The sequence below is a fragment of the Marmota flaviventris genome, chromosome 6, assembly GCF_047511675.1.
Source record: "Marmota flaviventris isolate mMarFla1 chromosome 6, mMarFla1.hap1, whole genome shotgun sequence".
In the NCBI taxonomy this organism is placed as follows: domain Eukaryota; kingdom Metazoa; phylum Chordata; class Mammalia; order Rodentia; family Sciuridae; genus Marmota; species Marmota flaviventris.
The window spans coordinates 75,725,566-75,745,571 of NC_092503.1; positions in this window are offsets into that span (position 1 = coordinate 75,725,566).

Below are 20,006 nucleotides of genomic sequence, written 5' to 3' on the forward strand. Positions count from 1 at the left end.
CTCTGGAGCACGGGTCCCCTGGCAGGGGGGTGCAGAACGACCCCAGAGCAGGCTCTCCCCGAAGGTGCAGCGGCGAACAGGCCACCGAGGTGCTCGAGGCTGCAGTCCAGCCTTCAGAGGACAGGGCTCGGCGCGCAGCCCAGCTCCAACCTCTAGGTGCGGCTGCCGGACAATGTATACGGAGCCATCAAGACAGCAAGCAGAAAGCAAATGGCGGCTCCCACGGAGTGGATTTTCAGCACAGAAACCACAGCCCCGCCAACAATCCCAATCCACAAACTCTCCCTGTATAAAAAATATTCAAGAAAAAAAAAGGCGGGGCGCACTGAGCTTTCTTTGCCTCGGGTACTTACAATCCACTGCTGATTACACACTCAGCTTCTCTGCCCGGAGCGAAGCGAAAGAGGAAGCAGATGGGAGCAAAGCGCCCGCGGCTCTGAGCAGCCAAGCCTCCGGGAGCCAAGCGTCTCTTTTTCGATCTCTTTGTTCTTCCTGCTGCTTGGCAAAGTGGTCCGCTACAGATTAATGGTGAAAGGAGCTCTAACAGACTGTGCGAAATCTCTATTAAAGCCGCTGTTTGAGCACCACGCTCAGCACTTCAGCAACCCCCGTACGCAGCGGCCATCTTCAATCTGTTTTTATATTGTATAATGAAATGTGTCAATATTTCGAAGATCTGCATACCTCAATGAAAGCAGAGTTTTCACGTAACTAATGTGTGATGTTACAAACTCATGCATGGGTAAAAACATCTATTTGATGTACAAGATGGATGAATAGATCTCAATGTTACTGAGTCATTTTATTGATATAATTTCAGATTTTCCATAGTAAGTAAAAATTTAAAAACCACCTCATTAAATTTTGATGTGGTGTCAACAAGGAATATCAGCAATTATCCAAAAAACTATTTAAAAAAACAACAATTCTGGGCTTTCAGACTCCATATTTTTTGTGAGAATGTATTTTTCGTGTGTTTTCACCAATAAAAAAGTAAATAAATTGGTTAAACACAGAAGTAAATATCAAGACTCAGCTTTCTTCTATTAAGCCAAGCAAAAGAGATTTTCAAAAGTATAAACATTTGGGCTCTCAGTAATACTTAAGTGTTTGAGACAGTACTGAAACCAAAAGCAGAAGAAATTTTGTGAGTGCAACATGGGTTAAATACAGGGTCACTGCATTTTATTTAACTTTCATAAGAATCCAAGAAGAAGACATTCATCATCCTCATTGACTAGATGAAGATGAGGCTCTTAGACATGTAAAAAAATACTTCCTTAATGATTTTTCAGGTAGACTCGCTCATTCCAAAATTCATGCACTCCCAAAATTCATGTTAAAGCCTGGTTGGTCTTGTCAGGAACAATAACAACAGAAGGACACAAACTCAAAGTTGGCCATGTGTCACTTTGGCTATTCTGTCATCTCATTCCTCATGAAACTTTCTGGAAAAAAAGTTTAGTACTTTAAGAGGAAAAGCCTCCAGCTTCTCTGGACTTTCTCTTGAGTCTGGACTTGACTGGGACAATGGCTCTCCTTTCCTACCTTGGACTGACAGAAATAATCAGAGCTGCTTCCTAGCAAGGAATCCTAGGGCTGACTAGGTTCTCTCAAGCCTCTCACTCTCCGTTACTTCCTTCCCCTGCCAATTTTTTCTCTCTCTTATTGGTATGATGTACCATCTCCAACCTCCCATCTTCTGCCACATACTCCCCAGCTCTGACCCAACCCCTCTATCCCTCTTGCCAGACCTGCCTCTCTCAAACCCTCTACATCATGCTTTTGCTCTGGTCTTTTATTAAGAGTATTTCTCAAAAATGCATTCTATGCCCTTTGCACCTTACTTGGGACCTGATTTCTCCTCTTGATGCTAGTTGCCTCCTTCTCAAGTACAATGCACCTCCTTGAGCACCGAGAGCTCTGGGCTAGGAAGAGGGGCCAACAAGAGGTCAGCTTTATCTGCTAGACCTAGCACCAATCTTTATTTCTCCTCTACTCAGAGCCTCACCATATGGCTCAGCCAGCTCTTTCCCACCCATGGTGGTGCACCTCTAAAACAGATAGACCAATCCCATATTCTTTGGGGATCTCTCTCACAGCTTTTTTTCTGTATTCCATTATCTTCCCCCTTTTCCTAGACATTTTCACTTAAAATTATCTTATGCTAATTATCTTATTTTTTCAGTGCTATGATAGGAACATGGAAAGTAATAAGACAGCATCAACTTTCTCCTCATGACGTTTATAATTAACGTCAGCATCTAGAGTCATTTTGGCTACTTACCAAAACAACTTGTCCAAAGTAATTTTAATAGAAAATAAAGAGAGTGTTTAATTAAAAGTTATATTCCTAGGGTACTTATGGTTGACAGAATTTTATTGTACATTTCAAAATAGCTGGTAGAGAGTATTTTGAGCATTGGCAAGACAAAGAAATGATAAATTTTTCAAGCAATGGATATACCAATTACCCTTGTCTGGTCATTACAAATCGCATCCAAGTATTGACATATAACACTGTACCCTATAGATATGTGTAATTATTAGAAACCAATTTTGAAAACTATGTTTCTTCCACTCAGATCTTTTAATTATTCCAATACACAAAATTTGGGACATTTTTATACCTATATAGAGAGTGTGTACTCCCTATTCTGGCCTCTATAGCTCTTTGGTGATTTTACTACTTATTGTTCTCTTATTACTATGCCAATTTTTCATGTATACATTTGCTCCTAAAATCCACTGTGAATATCTTGAAGGACAAGAACCATATTGAACTTACCATCTTTTCACATTGATCTAGAATATCAATTTCTGATTGACATAGCAATGCATTTTATGTATTATTATTAAATAAAAATTATACAAATGAAATATATGGTTAGTAGTTTACAAGTGAAAGACATAATTTTTACTAATGTTGTGATTTTTTTGGTTAGCAAGTCATCCTTTTCTTAACTATTTTGACAAATAAAGTTCTTTCTGTTTTTCTGTTTTATATACAAAAAACAGATAATCCTGAACTAAGTAGCTGGGGTGATTTCAAATATTTACAGAATAATGCTGGCTGGATAAATGCCCAATATTTGAGTGAGAGACAGAAAGACATAGACATAAAGATCTTGGACAAATTCATGTTTTAAGGACACAGTACACTTGCTGGCTTTATGAATTTTTGTCCTGTTGTTTAAGTTATACCCAACCCAACCCACCTGCCCTCTAAGAAGAAAATCATGAAGAACTCAGATGCTGAGAAAGATTTTCTAATAGGAAGCCCTTTGAAGAGCTCCTTTTGACACTCAGGGGTAAGATCTACCCTCATAGCTGGGTATACAACTCAGGCTATGATGAAGAAGGTTTTGGAGGGTGTAGTTTCCCTTTGGAGCATGTGTATTCCACATGTGCATTACCCATGTGAGAAAAGGACCAGAAACATGCTATGGGAGTGTTTAGTTGCCTGACACTGCTCAGTGGAAGATTTTTCATACACCTCTTCCACTTGCCTGAGTGTCAGAGATGGACTTATTCCATCTTAGTCCATCTTATTCTAAGTCATTCCACTGGCCTCATGATGGAGCTGATCAGAAGACATAAGATCAGTACAATGAGAAAATTGTTTTATGTGGCTTAGTGTTTGTATGTGTTCACATGTTCCTGTGTGTTGAACATGAATGCTCTGTATCACTGCTTGAGCATCAGGCAAAACACAAAAATATCAACTGAAAATTATCTCATCTTCACATTATTCACAAAACTTGTGTGAGTGCTCACTAATTCCTCACCTCTCAAATTTATGTAGTGTTCCCAGGGTCTTCCCCTTAGTAATTCCATGCTGGAGCTGTCATTACTAACTGAAGACAGATTAAAACCATCCAAACATCATCATATGTGTCTTGTTTAGTCTCTTCCTATAGCATTGTGATCAGAATAAATGGCCGGGTTCCTTGGAACTGCCATCTAGAACACTACATTGAGCAAGAGAGGATCAGCTGTGCCTTCAGAGTAAAGTATGAAATGAATGACAAGTAGTTTTCAACAGGAGTGAAAAACACCTCTCTCAAAACTAAATCACAAAGCTCCAATCAAGAACCTTGATGACAAGTGAAATTAAATAAAACATGAGTGATGAAACAGTGTGATATGTTTACGGTGAGCTAGCCCAGACAGCTGATAATTAACTGTTGCCCATACAGCAACTTGGCAGTAGGCGACTATAACCAGGACCCAGAGCAGTGGTTAGTTAAAAGTACTAGTAAAATCTTTGCATCTTTGGAAGAAGCACTTCTATCCAGAAGAACTAGATACAGGCAAATCATGGACGCTTTATGTTCATGGGCTGCCTGTAGGTCTGGATCCTGACCCCTTGTTGATTTTTGCTTTCACATTCTTCTCTGCCGTGGTAATGCTGTTTACTCTGTGCAGTCCCAAAGCAAATGTCTCTGTGTGTTTTTTCCTGGGCTACCACCCACAGAACCTACAAAATCTGAAAACAAATAAATGCAGATGCACACAATTTAAGTAAGTTAAGAAATATGTTTTTATTATCTGCCTAGATTCTTACACTGAAAATAGTTTCAGTTTGAGTCCTCTTTAGCCTCCTCTTTTCTCTGAATTAGAAAGGAATCCTGCAGAGAAGAAAGACAGTATTTAGAAAAGAAAACAAATTCCTCAAATGAACCTAAATAAAAATCATATATAAAATGAACCTGGAGGCTAAAAGAAGGCCTTGAAGATGTCTTGATGTCTCAGTGTCTTTACCCATTAAATAAGATTGAATCAGAAAATTCGAAGATGGAAGTACTGAGGATAATATATACACAAACTTCTTCTGAACCATGGATACATAAGTATGTGTTTGTATGAATGTGTTTATATAGTTGATTGAGTCTGATCACTGCAGGGTGTTCTGTTGGCTATATCTATTTTATTTACCCTTATTGATGGATCTTTTCATTCTCTTGATTTTTACCCATAACCCTACAGATGTTAATACACATCCTCGAGCATCTGCATGAAAGTCATCTCAGGACATGTACTCAGGAATAGAACTGCTGAATCTTAGAAAGTATGCATATTCAAGTGCACTTACTGCTAGGAGCTGCTCACCAAAATGTGTTTAGACATCCATCCTTAGTTAATGATGGTTCCTACTTCCATATGCCTTTATATATATATATTTTACTTTTTAATTTTTGACAGTCAAATGATGGGGAACACGGTATTTGATGTTTGAATTTGTACCTCTCCAGTTACTTTTGAGATTATCTCTTAAATACTTGATAAAGACAATAATGTGTTCACCACTTGATTTCCTCTTTCTTCACACAGGAAGTCCACACTTCACAGCTTCTCTAGCAGTTTGGTTGTGGCCATAGAGTCCTAACCCATGGAATGTGGATAGGGGTGTAATTAAGATTAACACTTATCATTATAATCTGGGAGAGTCTCTAAGTGGTTGTTATAGTTGTTCTTATCCCTCTTTCCCCCTTTCCTCCTTGCTCACATGGGAACAGTGTCTTTGGGGCAGCAGGGATTGATTCTTATTCTTGACTTAAAGAATATTCTACTATGGGGGATCCAAGATGGTGGGCCAGAGGGAGGCAGTATTCTGTGTCTCCTCTGTGACCCAGGTCTCAACAAGTGGGAATACTGCTTTTCTAAGAGTGATAGAGGACCCCTCCAAAGCTGCTCCCACATAGAAATCATGGCTGCCGTGGAACACTGGGCCCCAGGGCTCAGCATTAGACTTTTCTTGGACTCCTGATTACTCACCCACGCAGGTCTCTTGGGTGTCTTAGCGGGACCACCAGCATTAGCACTGGCACTTAATTCCTAGACGCTGCTCCCCTGAAGGACACTCAGCTGCTAGCCAAGTGCAGGAATTCCAGCTGCCACTCCTGTGTGTACCCCCATCTACCAACGTGGGGCTCCCCCGGTCTCTTCCATCTTGGAACTCAGCAACTACTGCCATAGTCCCCTACTTGAAGTAGCCTGACTGCACCTGGGGACATCACAGGCTCTGAAAAAAGCTGACAGCCACAATACTGCATGCCATAGAGCTCATCTCTGAACGCATCGCACAAGGCCGTCACCTGGCTCCCCCCACCTGACCCAACACCCCATGGGTGAAAGCAGCTGCATCCTTCTTGGTCACCTCCATCACCATCTTTAGTTGGGGCAACTACCAGTTTGAAACACTAGATAGCCAGGTGAAAATTAGAAAACTCATAGTTTTCTAATTCCTCCTAGTTCCCAGCAGCCACTAACTCGGCAGAGTGACTGTCCAATACAAAACAGCTCTCTGTGACAGGTGTACAGCTACCAGAGTACAACACACAAGACTTCCAGAGAGAAAGGATCTGATTAGGAAGTAGAAAGGGAGCGGGTGAGGGAGATACACTTTAGAGACTAATTTAGAGGGCAGGAACTGTGAGGTCTACAGGCAAGAGGAGGAGATATGACTCGGCACCCACATCACAGGAGGAGATCCTTGAGGTGCAGTCTCCCAACGGGACCAGAGGGTGCCATACCCCACCTCCAGGTGCCCTGCACCCAAGACCAACCCTCACACCCTGGTAATCCCCACCATCCTGAGGGTGGAGATACCAACTAAGAACAGACAACTCCACCTATTGGATGAGAAGGGAAGCAGGAAAGATACTGATCTCCAACCCAAACCAACCTTTTTTCTTCCTTTGAGATTTTTTTTCTTCCTGTCCTTCTTTGTTCTCTCGCCCTCACATCCCCAACATATGTGAAAGCAAGTACTTTGCATGAATTAGGATATTGAGGACCGAGACAACTGAATAGTATATTACAGTTGTGCTGTATATATTTTTTCTTTTTCTGATTTTTCTTTTTTTCTCTATAATTTTTACTGTTAACATTTTTATTTTTTGTTAATATATATATGAGTGCTTGTTTTATGCCCTCTTACTTGTCTACCCAAAATTACTGCCTCTCTATTCTCCTGCTACTAACCTTCTTCTTTAGATTTCTCTTTCACAATTCCTAAGATATAATAACTCTATATCCTCATCTCATACCTCCTCGGCATATCTTCCTACACCTCACCCCATTCTTTGTCCACCATCAGAAACTGTAAACTCTTTTACAAACCTACTGATTATATTGTAGATAATAATTGAATTCACCATTTCTGTGCATTGTGACCAAACTGTAAATGTCTTAATAAGAACTATTTGTTTTTAAGTGGTATTTTGTTTGTATTGGGATCTGTTAACATTGTCCTTCCCCTCAAAGGAGAGGTATTGGAACCCCACAGGAGTACTATAAGCCTATAGGGTAAAAACAGTAATGCCTCAGATCCACAGAGCTAGAAAGGAAGACACATGAGCAACATGAAAAGACAAAGGAAGAAAGTAGAGATAGAAAGGGAAAGTGTGTGGGAGATACACTTTAGGGACTAATTTAGAGGAGGAAATAAGACCCGGCACCCACATCACAGGAGGAGACCAAACAAATCAAGATACCATATTATAAGAATCCATGGCCAGCAAAGCAGATGAAATTACAGAGAAGGAGTTCAGGATGTACATTATTAAAATGTTACGTGAATTAAAGAATGATATAAGAGAGCAAATACAGGCAGCAAAAGATAACTTCAACACAGAGCTACATAAATAAATACAGGAAGCAAAAGATTACTTCAATAGGAAGATAGAGGTTCTAAAGAAAAACCAAACAGAAATCCTTGAAATGAAAGAAACAATAAATCAAATTAAAGTTCAATTGAATACACCACCAACAGATCAGACCACTTGGAAGACAGGACCTCAGACAATGAAGGCAAAATATATAATCTTAAAAAGAATGTAAACCATACAGAGAAAATGGTAAGAAACCATGAGCAGAACATTCAAGAAATATGGGATAGCATAAAAGACCAAATTTAAGAGCTACTGGGATAGAGGAAGCCATAGAGTCCCAAACCAAAGGAATGAACAACCTGTTCAATAAAATAATTTCAGAAAATTTTCCAAACATGAAAAACAAATTGAAAAACCAAATTCAAGAGGCTTACAGAATGCCAAATGTACAAAATCACAACATATCCACCCAAGGCACATTATAATGAAAATGCCTAACATACAGAATAAGGAGAGAATTTTAAAAGCCATGAGAGAAAGGAATCAGATTACATATAAGTGGAAACCAACTAGGTTATGTGCAGATTTTTCAACCCAGACCCTGAAAGCTAGAAGATCCTGGAACAACATATATCAAGCTCTGAAAGAAAATGAATGCCAACCAAGAATTTTGTATCCAGCAAAATTAAGCTTTAGATTTGATGATGAAATAAAAACTTTCCATGATAACAAAAGTTAAAAAAAATTATAGCTAGAAAACCTATACTATAGAACATACCTGGAAAAATATTCTATGAAGAGGAAATGAAAAACAACAATGAAAATCAGCAGATAAAAAATTAAAAATAAATAAATAAATAAATATCTTATTTAGAAAAAAAAATCAGCAGAAGGAGTTATTACACTAAAGGAAAAATGAATCAAAGGAGAAAATAAGTCAAGTTAAATACCAAAAAATAAACAAATGTGACTGAGAATACAAATCATGTCTCAATAATAACCCTGAAGTTTAATGGCCTAAACTCACCAACCAAAAGACATATACTGGCAGATTGGATTTTTTTTTAAAAAAAGACTTAACAATATGCTGCATTCAGAGACTCATCTTTTAGGAAAAGACGTCCATAGCCTAAAGGTGAAAGGTTGAGAAAAAACATAACACTCACATGGACTGTGGAAACAAGCAGAGGTTTTCATCCTCATATCAAATAAAGTAGACTTTAAGCTAAAGTTAATCAAAAGAGACAAAGAAAGACATTTTCATACTGCTCAAGGGAACCATACACCAATATGACACAACAATTATAAATATGTATTTTCCAAACAATGGAGCATCTATGTTCATTGAACAAACTTCTCAAATTCAAGAGTCAAATTGACCACAAAACAATAATTCTGGGTGACTTTAATACATCTCTTTCACCACTGGATAGATCTTCCAAATAAAAGTTGAACAAAGAGACTATAGAACTCAATAAAACAATCAATAACTTAGACTTAACTGACTTATATAGACTATTTCATTCTTCAACAAGCAAATATATTTTGTTCTCAGCAGCACATGAATTCTTCTCGAAAACAGACCATATATTATGCCACAAAGCAACTCTTAACAAATACATAAAAGTAGAGATATTACCCTTCATTCTATCAGGCCACAATGGAATGAAATTAGAAATCAATGATAAAATAAAAAAATAAAAACTTCTCTAACACCTAGAGACTAAATAATATGCTACTGAATGAACAATGGGTTGCAAAGACATCGAGGAGGAGATTTAAAAATTCTTAGAGGTAAATGAGAACACTAATACAACATATTTAAATCTCTGGGACACTATGAAGGCAGTTCTAAGAGGAAAATACATTGTGTGAAGTTCATTCCCTAAAAGAAGAAAAAGTCAGCAAATAAATGACCTAACATTACATCTAATGCCCTAGAAAAACAAAAACAAGTCAACACCAAAAGCAGTAGAAGACAGGAAATAATTAAAATCAGAGCTGAAATCAATGAATTTGAAACAAAAGAAACAATTGAAAAAATTAACAAAACAAAAAGTTGGTTCTTCAAAAAAAAATTGACAAACCCTTAGTCATGCTAACAAAGAGAAGGAGAAAGAAAACTCAAATTACTAACATACATGATGAAAAAGGAAATATAACAACAGACACTACAGAAATATAGCAGATAATTAGAAATTATTTTGAAAACTTGTACTCCAATAAAATAGAGAATATGGAAGATATCAACAAATTTCTATAGATATATGAGTTTCCCAAATTGAATAAGGATGATATACACAATTTATTTTTTTTTTTAATATTCTCATAGCAATCTTTTTTTATTTATTTATTTATTTATTTTTTTTTATTGTTGGCTGTTCAAAACATTACATAGTTCTTGATATATCATATTTCACAATTTGATTCAAGTGGGTTATGAGCTCCCATTTTTACCCCATATACAGATTGCAGAATCACATCAGTTACACATCCATTGATTTACATATTGCCATACTAGTGTCTGTTGTATTCTGCTGTCTTTCCTATCCTCTACTATCCCCCCTCCCCTCCCCTCCCCTCCCCTCCCCTCGATATACACAATTTAAACAGATCAATTTCAAATAAGGAAATAGAGAACTCCATCAACAGCCTAACCAAGAAAAGCCCAGGATCAGATGGACACAAAAGAAGACTGAATACTTGTACACTACAAATTATTTTATGAAATAGAAAAAGGAGGAGCACTTCCAAATTCATTCTATGAGGCCAATATCATCCTGATTCCAAAACCAGGCAAAGACACATCAAAGAAAGAAAACTTCAGACCAATATTTCTAATGAACATAGATGGAAAAATTCTCAATAAAATTCTGGCAAATCGAATACAAAAACATATCAAAAAGATAGTACACCAGGATCAAGTAGGTTCCTCCCAGGGATACAAGGCTGGTTCAACATACAGAAATCAATAAATGTAATTCATTACATCAATAGACTTAAAGAAAAGAATCATATGATCATCTCAATAGATGCAGAAAAAGCATTCAACAAAATACAGCACAACTTCATGTTCAAAACACTAGAAAAACTAGGGATAATAGGAACATATCTCAACATCGTAAAAGCTATTTATGCTAAACCCCAGGTCAACGTTATTCTAAATGGAAAAAAATTGAAAGCATTCCCTCTAATAACCGGAACAAGATAGGGATGCCCTCTTTCACCAATTCCATTTAACATAGTTCTTGAAACACTGGCCAGAGAAATTAGACAGGCAAAAGAAATTAAAGGGATACAGATGAGAAAAGAAGAACTCAAATTAGCACTATTTGCCGACAATATAATTCTATATGTAAAAGACCCAAAAAATCCCACCAGAAAACTTTTAGAAGTAGTAAATGAATTCAGCAAAGTAGTACAATATAAAATCAACACCAATAAATAAAAGGTTTTTCTCTATATCAGTGACAAATCCTCAGAAAGGGGAATAAGGAAAACTACCCCATTTACAAATGCCTCAAAATAAAATAAAATACTTGGGAATCAACCTAATGAAAGAAGTGAAAGACCTCTACAATGAAAACTACAGATTGCTAAAGAAAGAAATCAAAGAAGATCTTAGAAGATGGAAAGATCTCCCTGTTCTTGGATAGGCAGAATTAATATTGTCAAAATGACCATACTACCAAAAGCACCATACAGATTTAATGCAATTCCAATCAAAATACCAATGACATTCCTCATAAAAATAGAAAAGGCAATCATGAAATTCATCTGGAAAAATAAGAGACCCAGAATAGCTAAAGCAATCCTTAGCAAGAAGAGTAAAGCAGGTGGCATCATTATACCAGACTTAAACTATACTACAGAGCAATAGTAACAAAAACAGCATGGTATTGGCACAAAAATAGACTGGTAGACTGAAGGTACAGAATAGAAGACACAGAAATTAATTCACATAATTACAGTTATCTTATATTAGACAACGATGCCAAAAACATACATTGAAGAAAAGATCGCCTCTTCAACAAACGGTTCTGGGAAAACTGGAAAGCCATATGCAACAAAATGAAATTAACACTTATCTCTCACCATGAACAAAACTCAACTAAAAGTGGATCAAGGACCTAGGAATTAAACCAAAGACACTGTGCCTATTAGAAGAAAAAGTAGGCCCAAATCTCCATTATGTCAGATTAGGCCCCAACTTTCTTAATAAGATTCTTACAGCACAAGAATTAAAATCAAGAAACAACAAATGGAATGGATTCAAACTAAAAAGTTTCTTCTCAATAAAAGAAACAATCAGTGAGGTGAATAGAGAGCCTACATCATGGGAGCAAATTTCCACCACTTGCACATCAGGTACAGCACTAAAGAACTCAAAAAGCTAAACACTAAAAAACAAACAAACAAACAAATAACACAATAAATAAATGGGCCAGGAACTGAACAGACACCTCCCAGAAGATGATACACAATCTATCAACAAATATATGAAAAAATGTTCAATATCTCTAGCAATTGCAGAAATACAAATCAAAACTACTCGAAGATTTTATCTCACTCCAGTCAGAATGGCAGCTATTAAGAACATAAACAACAATAAGTGTTGATGAGGATGTGGGGGAAAAGGCACACTCATACATTACTGGTGGGAATGCAAATGGGTGCAGCCAATATGGAAAGCAGTATAGAGATTCCTTAGAAAACTGGGAATGGAACAACCATTTGACCCAGCTATTCCATTTCTTGGTCTATACCCAAAGGACTTAAAAACAGCATACTACAGGGACACAGACACATCAATGTTTATAGAAGCACAATTCACAATATCTAAACTATGGAACCAATCTATATGTCCTTTAGTAGATGAGTGGATAAAGAAAATGTGGTATATATACACAATGGAACATTACTCAGCAGTAAAAGAGAATAAAATCATGGCATCTGCAGGTAAATGGATGGAATTGGAGAATATAATGTTAGCTGAAGTTAGCCAATCCCAAAATACCAAATGCTGAATGTTTTCTCTGATATAAGGAGGCTGATTCATAGTGGGTTGGAAGGGCTAGCATGGGAGAATTAGATAGGGCAAAGGGGTGGGAGAGGAAGAGAGGGAGCATGGGGTTAAAAAAGATGGTGGAATGAGATGGATATCATTACCCTAAGTACATGTATGAAGACACGAATGGTGTGAATATACTATGTATACAACCAGAACCAGAGATATGAAAAATTGTGCTCTATGGGTGTAATATGAACTGTAATGCATTCTGCTGTCATATATAACAAATTAGAGTTTTTTTTAAAAAAGAATATTCTACTACTAGCAAACACTGGCATCCCCTATACCCTGAGAGTGAAAGACCCTACAATGTAACTGCAGGATGCCCTGCCCTTAGGAAGCCTCAGCCAAATCCTGACACATGAAGTATATGTGAAAACTGTTTTACTTGTGAAGGTTTCTTACATCTCAGAAAGTCCTTATAGAATTGTGCTGAGATCAGAGGGGAACAAAAGTAGTGAACTTGTACTTTCAGGGAAGGGCTATACTATACTATATGAAGTTGTCTCTGTTGTCTAACTAGATTATTGGTTTTCAGCTTTCAGCAGAAGCTGGCAAGCAGAGGGAATATGGCCTAGGCTGTAAAACAAACATTATATTCACAGTGCTCCATCTTGGCAGTGTACTCTTTAGAGAAAGTACCTTTTTTCCTACTAAAAATCAAGATATTAGAAATAACTAGGTGTATGTTTCCATAGAAACAACTGTCTAGTTTATTAATACATAGGTGTATAGCATGAAAGTTTTCAAAACAAGGTTACTCCATTAAGAAATATAATTTTATCTATATCTGGGCATAACTGCCTTTCCCTTCAAATAACAGTCCTTTTAGTTTCTTTTCTTGGATACACTTCATAATCATTACTCTACACAAGGCACCTTTCCTTGCTCTCATGGTTTATGATCAGTGATACAACACAAGGCCCTCAATTGCCTTCATCTTGTGCAGCTGCCAATTACTGTCTTGTTTCCCATGAAGAATTCCATTGTCTTTAGCCTTAAACTTGGCATGAACAGAATTTATGAAATGAATAAATAGCCTATTTTTAAAAGATTCAAAAATATATAAGTAAATAATTTCAGTTCTTTGCAGAAGACTTTCTACCCACACCTGCTTCATACCAACCTAAGTTACAAAGAGAGAGAAAAAAAATTGCTCAAACTCTTGAACTTGAGATTTTTTTCAGCCTCTCAAATGGTTATACTGTTAGATTAATTCTGTTGTTTCAATAGTAGTCTCCAAAGTTGGGTGTAATGTGCCAGTGGGTTAAAAAAAATTAAAAAAAAGTTAGAACTTCTCATATCTTTTTTGGTTTAAAACTTAAGAATTTAAGAATTACTAGTATTAAGCTAGTATTGAATATATATATATTGCTTCTTGATCAGTTTGCTCTTCTGTCATGATGAGGTTTTCTGGGGGAACAGGGTGTTCACTTTTATTATAAACCAAACCAATTGTCACAAAAATGGGCAAGTGGCTTAAAAAGAGGTTCTTATGAAGGAATGATAAAATAAAGGTAATATTAATGATGTGATCTCACACAAAGACTATAAAAAGAGCAGAGCTGTCTCATATGCCATACCTAGTACCTGACATTACACTACACTCTATGTAGTGTAATTTACAAGTAAATAAATATTTATTGAGTATGCACTCAAAAATCATTTCAAAATGCCTGAACAGAAATGTTGACAGACTACTTAGCTGGAGGATGATGTGAATGGGAACAAGCATTGGTTATAGGATTCTCACTATATCCAGGCTTATTATTTCCTACCAACTTAAATTTTTTTTCATAATTCCCCTCTATTGATGGTGAGCTAGTCTTACCCAGGTATTGATTTTGTCTTCTCTAAAACATTCCTCCAGGGTGTCCCTGACAAAAGCAGGTGTAGCTTCCACTTTGAAGGCTTCAAATTTTCATTTGTTGGTTTGTGTTACCTTATACTTACATTGTCCTCTAGTAAATTGTATCCTTTGGAACTGAATGGTTAAGACCCAGCATCAATGGGTCACACAGGGCACTAGAAAGAGGCAAGTTATTCCTGCATTGTTTGAGGGAGGTGATTGAAAACTGTAGAAGTGAGGGGCCTGTCACTAGACCAGTCTTCAGCCCTGTTGATCCTGAAGCTGGAGGACTAGAGCTATAGGCTGCAGGAACAAGAACCACGGCCAAGGTCTGTCTTAGTCTATCTAAAACAAGAGGACATCCGTGATTAAAACACAGAATGAGATACACGCATGGGAACGAAACCCCAGTGTTCTGTCAGGTTCTGGGCAGGACACTCCCTGTAGAAGTTGGTGTCTACAGAATACTTATAGAGGAGGGATCAAATATAACTAGAAGGAAGGAGTGTAGGGCAAGCCTGAGGCCAGGAGGCCAAGAGACTGGGGCCTAAGGAAAGGGTGCAAGTGTGTGGCTATTTAGGGTCTTGTTCATTGGTTTTTATAATTGTACAAATTCCTTTTGGTATTATTACCTAAGACCATTTTTTTTCCTCTCTGCCTTGGTCTTGGAATGCTGCAGGGGAGTACAAGACCCCCAGACCCGGGTGAATTCTTTGCTGCTGATTTCTTGGCTGGGCTCTGACCTGTTGCCTTCCTTAGCCTTTATCATCTGCTCATTGTGCCACCTGTCTGGCTAGGTGTTTGTACCATACTGTGTGAAATCCAGATGTGGCTTGGACGCAAGCTGCTAATTAATCTATAGAAAAGTTACCTCAGTCCTCTTTTGTATGACTTGTGGAAAATCAGAAAGGCTTACTCCAAGGATTTTGAGAATATCAAAAGAAATTTCATTTTCATGCTTATCCATGACTAAGCTCCTGGTTCCTTGGATTCAATTCAGGTTAATGTTTGTCATCATTCTATAACACACAGTTTCCCAAAATGTGGAACCTGCCTCCTTTTATCTTATTTTCCACCTCTTTTCCTCTCTGTCTCTCTCACACACATATACACACAATTATACGCACACTTCATAAGATACTTGTTTGGATAGCAAGTTGAACCAAAAATTTGGACAGATGGAGGAGTTTATCTCTTGGACACATGAATAATTTAAAAATTTTTATTGAATAATAGGTCTCCAATTCCCCAAAACACACTTAGCCTTCCCAACCCCTGGAACTTTCCCATTGACTGTGTCTCCTCATATATTACATCAGTCTTCTCTAATTTCTCTGGGTCCTCTCTGAAGTGAACTCCTCCTAATTTTGATTGCTATCAGTTTGGCTATCATAAGTATCTAAATTTCAAGTCTCCTTTTAAATATCTGAGGTTTGTTGAAATTTTCAAAATTCACTTTCAAGGATCTGATTGAAATCTTAAAGAAAAGGTCACCTTCATCTTCAAACTACCTATCATGTAAGTGTGGAGGTGAGTAAAGATTTTTCAAGTTTCAAAGATGCGTCAAAAGTACATGTGGATTTGTATGGACTAAAATATATTTACCAAACCAAGGCCATCTCTATGCACGAGGCCTGGGTATAGGATATCAATGAATCACTCACTGTTGCACTTTTCCAACTATAAAAACAACTCAAAGTTCATGATGGATGGGAGCATCACTTTAAATATGAAGATCTGACACCAACACAAGGTCTTATTCAAAGGGCAGCAAACTATTACAGGAAAATGCAGAATTATGCAAATAAATGCAAAGTATCTACAAAGGGAAGATTTTATTCATCTCAATATTGTATATTTAACTGGTTCTGAGATATAAGCATTTTACCTTTTGAACTGGAATACATACTACAATTATTAATCAGGTAGTGATTGTAAAATAATTGTTTGGCCTGTACATGTTCAACTTGGTCATAGCCCTTCACAATGCTGTTACTTCCCCAGAATTTTGTATAAGAAGATGCTAACAAAGGTTGTGTTTAACTGCATCTCAAAATATCTTCAAAAAGATTTTTGCCAGGAGTCAGCATTGAAATACACAAAAACAGAAAATGATACATATATGATATGTATATATGAAACATAATAAAACTATCCCTAAAATGAGTCTAAAAGAATTTTTAAAATAAGATACAAATTGTAAGACTAAGAAAATACATAGTTGACTGGAGGCAGTTTTACTCCTTGGTGGAACATAATATAATGGGGCATTTTAAATTCAATGAAACATAGCAGTACTCCTTTGTGTGTCTTTTCACTCACCTTTTAGGCAACAAAAACCTATACCAAGTTTTCATAAAAATTGGCTTGAGGTCCTTGGAAACATTGGTGGAAAAAAATAGCCTCAAGATTCCATTATCGTCTCTTTCAGATTAAAGTGCTAGATTTTACTTATCCTATTAAAAACACTCTCAATGGCTCTTTGGCTCTCTCTCTCTCTTTTCCAGAGCCTCCATCACAGTGCCCTAAAATAGTCTCTGGGAATGTAGGCATTATAATAATAATTTTTTTAAAAGCATGTATAAGGCTCTGGGCTTGAAAAGAAAAAAACTGACATCTGAAATGTCACCCATTCTCTAGTAAATGATAGTAGTTATTTGCCAGAGTCCTGGGGATTAAGTCCCTAGAATAACTTTTTATATCAGTTTTAATAAACATAACATACAAATCACAAACAGACCTCAAACAAATTATTATAATTCCCTTGAGTATTATAAACATTGATTCCTCTAAAGTTTAAGTTTGTCAAAAGGTAAGGAAAAGCGTGGTCCTAGGGCTCTATCACAACCTGCCCTCCCCCAGGCCACTGCCCTACCTCTTGGATTTACTGTTCCATTTTAAGTGGGTGAAAATAAGTATGAACATCAGATTTAGTGGAGTGATGATTTAGTAGTGTGATGAAGTTAAGTGGAGGAATTTAGATGCTACTGCCTCTTTCAAGATCCCCAGAGTAAGAAACTTTAGGTGGAAGCCAAACTTTAGGTTTGGCTTTATGGACTAGCACCTATTAGATGTTTCTCATTTAGAAGCTTATACTATAAAGCAGCGTGGCAAATACACCAACTCTTACACATACCGTATGAGACTACATCTATCTCCTGCAGTTTCTTCGTTTAATGTTGTTTGCTTTTCTACCCTTAAGGGGGAGAAAAACACCAATTTTGAGATAGTGTCTGATTTTTTCATTCCTTGAATTCCTATAGTATTTTTTTTTTGTTCCTTCCACTAGTCCTTAATGAAATGGTAGAACACATTTCCTTCCTTTGTTCAAACTTGTCTCTTTGGTTACTGAACAACTTTCCCCATAAGCTGGATTTATTTTTAGCTAGTTCTACAAAGTTCAGGGTACAATGGAGAAATATTGCTCCAAATTTCTGTCTGAGGCCTTTGTCCATGGTATTCATATGGTAGGATCACATGTTGATCTCTGAATAGTAAATATGCCTTCTTTCCATCGCTAAAATTGGGAGCACACTGAAGGTAAGAATGCTGACATCAAGTGTGTCAGGATGATTTATTCAGATACTCATTTAGTGGGGTTTTTCTCCCCCCTCTATTTCTGGTAACGAAGCCCTGTGCTTCCTTATTCAAGGATAGTTTTTCACTGGTAGTAACTTGTGTACTGTCATTGGTAAATAGCTGAACTCACAGAAGGAAATATGCTAAATGTTTATAGAATGGTGGATCCAAAGATAGGAAGAGGGGCAGGAAGAAGATATACCCTGGCATGAGAAAGGCAGGGAGGCTCGCAGGTTCCTCAACAAGATGGAAACTTTAACCTTGATGCTTTCTGGGGAAATGGCAGAACCTCACAAGATAAGGTCCAGGTACATCTAGGGAGACTGGGTCCAGAGAATGGATGAACAGACTTTGAAAACATTCCTCCACCCTTCATGGCCAACCCATAAATTGCCCCTGGACTTCAGAGGAATATTCAGGTTGGACAGTGAGGATATTCATGATGACCGCACTGGCTAAAGACTAGATACCCTTTTCTATCTCTGAGGATCTCATAAGCCTCTAGATTCTTGTGGGACCATTAAGTAAGGAAAGGAAACCCCAATGATGATCAAGATTTAATGTCCCACTAGCTCAGCTAAATTGGATTTCATAATAGTTAAGGTAATTTAAAAAAACCTGGAAGAAATATAATATTTCCTAGTCGCATTTGAATTGGTATAATAATATTTTATCTGTTATAAATGTATTTTTGTGGTCAGATAAATTTGTTTCTTGCTTTTTAATTTTTTTACTTGTTCTTTTTAATTATACATGACAGTAGAATGTATATTGATATACATGCATGGAGTACAACTTCCCATTCTTCTGGTTGTAGTGATGAGGAATTACATTGGTCAGATAAGTTCTTAATGCTGGGTTCTGAATCATAGAAATATTATCTATGAACTATACCTATTGAGAAAGCATTCATTTTTAGATAATCGGGGATTGATTTCCTAATCTACCCAAGCAAAAATCTTTCTGACATATCCAATAACTAGCAAGATCAATATTCCTTAAAGAAGGATTTTTTTGTCATTCCCTTGGGTGGTGAAATTGATTGTATATCATTAGATTTGCAGATGACATAATTTGGGAAATTATCATTTGTCAAAAGACATAATATGAAATTTATCACAACTGTGATAAACTAGAAAAGAGTGCTAAGATCCTTGAAATTAACTGGATGTGGAAGTGAATAGCATATAAGAAAAGGAAGAAGGAGAGAGAGAAACTGAAATCAAGAGCCTTGAAGAGAGAACAGACTTTGAAAGTAGAGAATGAGCAACACTTCTTTCTGGTGTAGTTAAGATAGAAGGCATTTGTCACAGCAAGTTCACAATGAGTAACTAATATCAAAGTGGGCATCCATACTATGAGCTATCATATATCAGAAGGTGGCTTGATCATGCCTTCATGTATGTACTTAGGGAATATACAGGTGGTCAACAATGCAGAGGGCACTTGGAGTCCCACTGCTGGGGTTGAATTCTAGCTTAAGTACTTAATATCTATGTCACCTTTGGCTTGTTTCTTAACCTTTTTGTGCCATGATTTTCTTGTCTGTAAAATAAGGATGAAAATAATGTTTATGCCATTGGATGTTATAAGATTTCATAGAAGATGCATGGTATTGTTCACCTGTGGTCCCAGTTACTAGGGAAAATGATTGGAGAACTAGTAGAGCCCCTAATCTTGAGACAAACCTAGGCAACATAGCAAGACTGAATATCAAAACAAAACAAAAAGAGATCTATGGACTTAATATCTGTAAAACACACAAAACAACTTCCAAAGGGTGAACTCTTAATGAGAATGTGTTAAATTAAATACATCCACTCAACATGGAGTTATTACTGCTAAGTTTAAATTATTTCTCAGACTACCACAAGGATGCCAAAATGTAAGA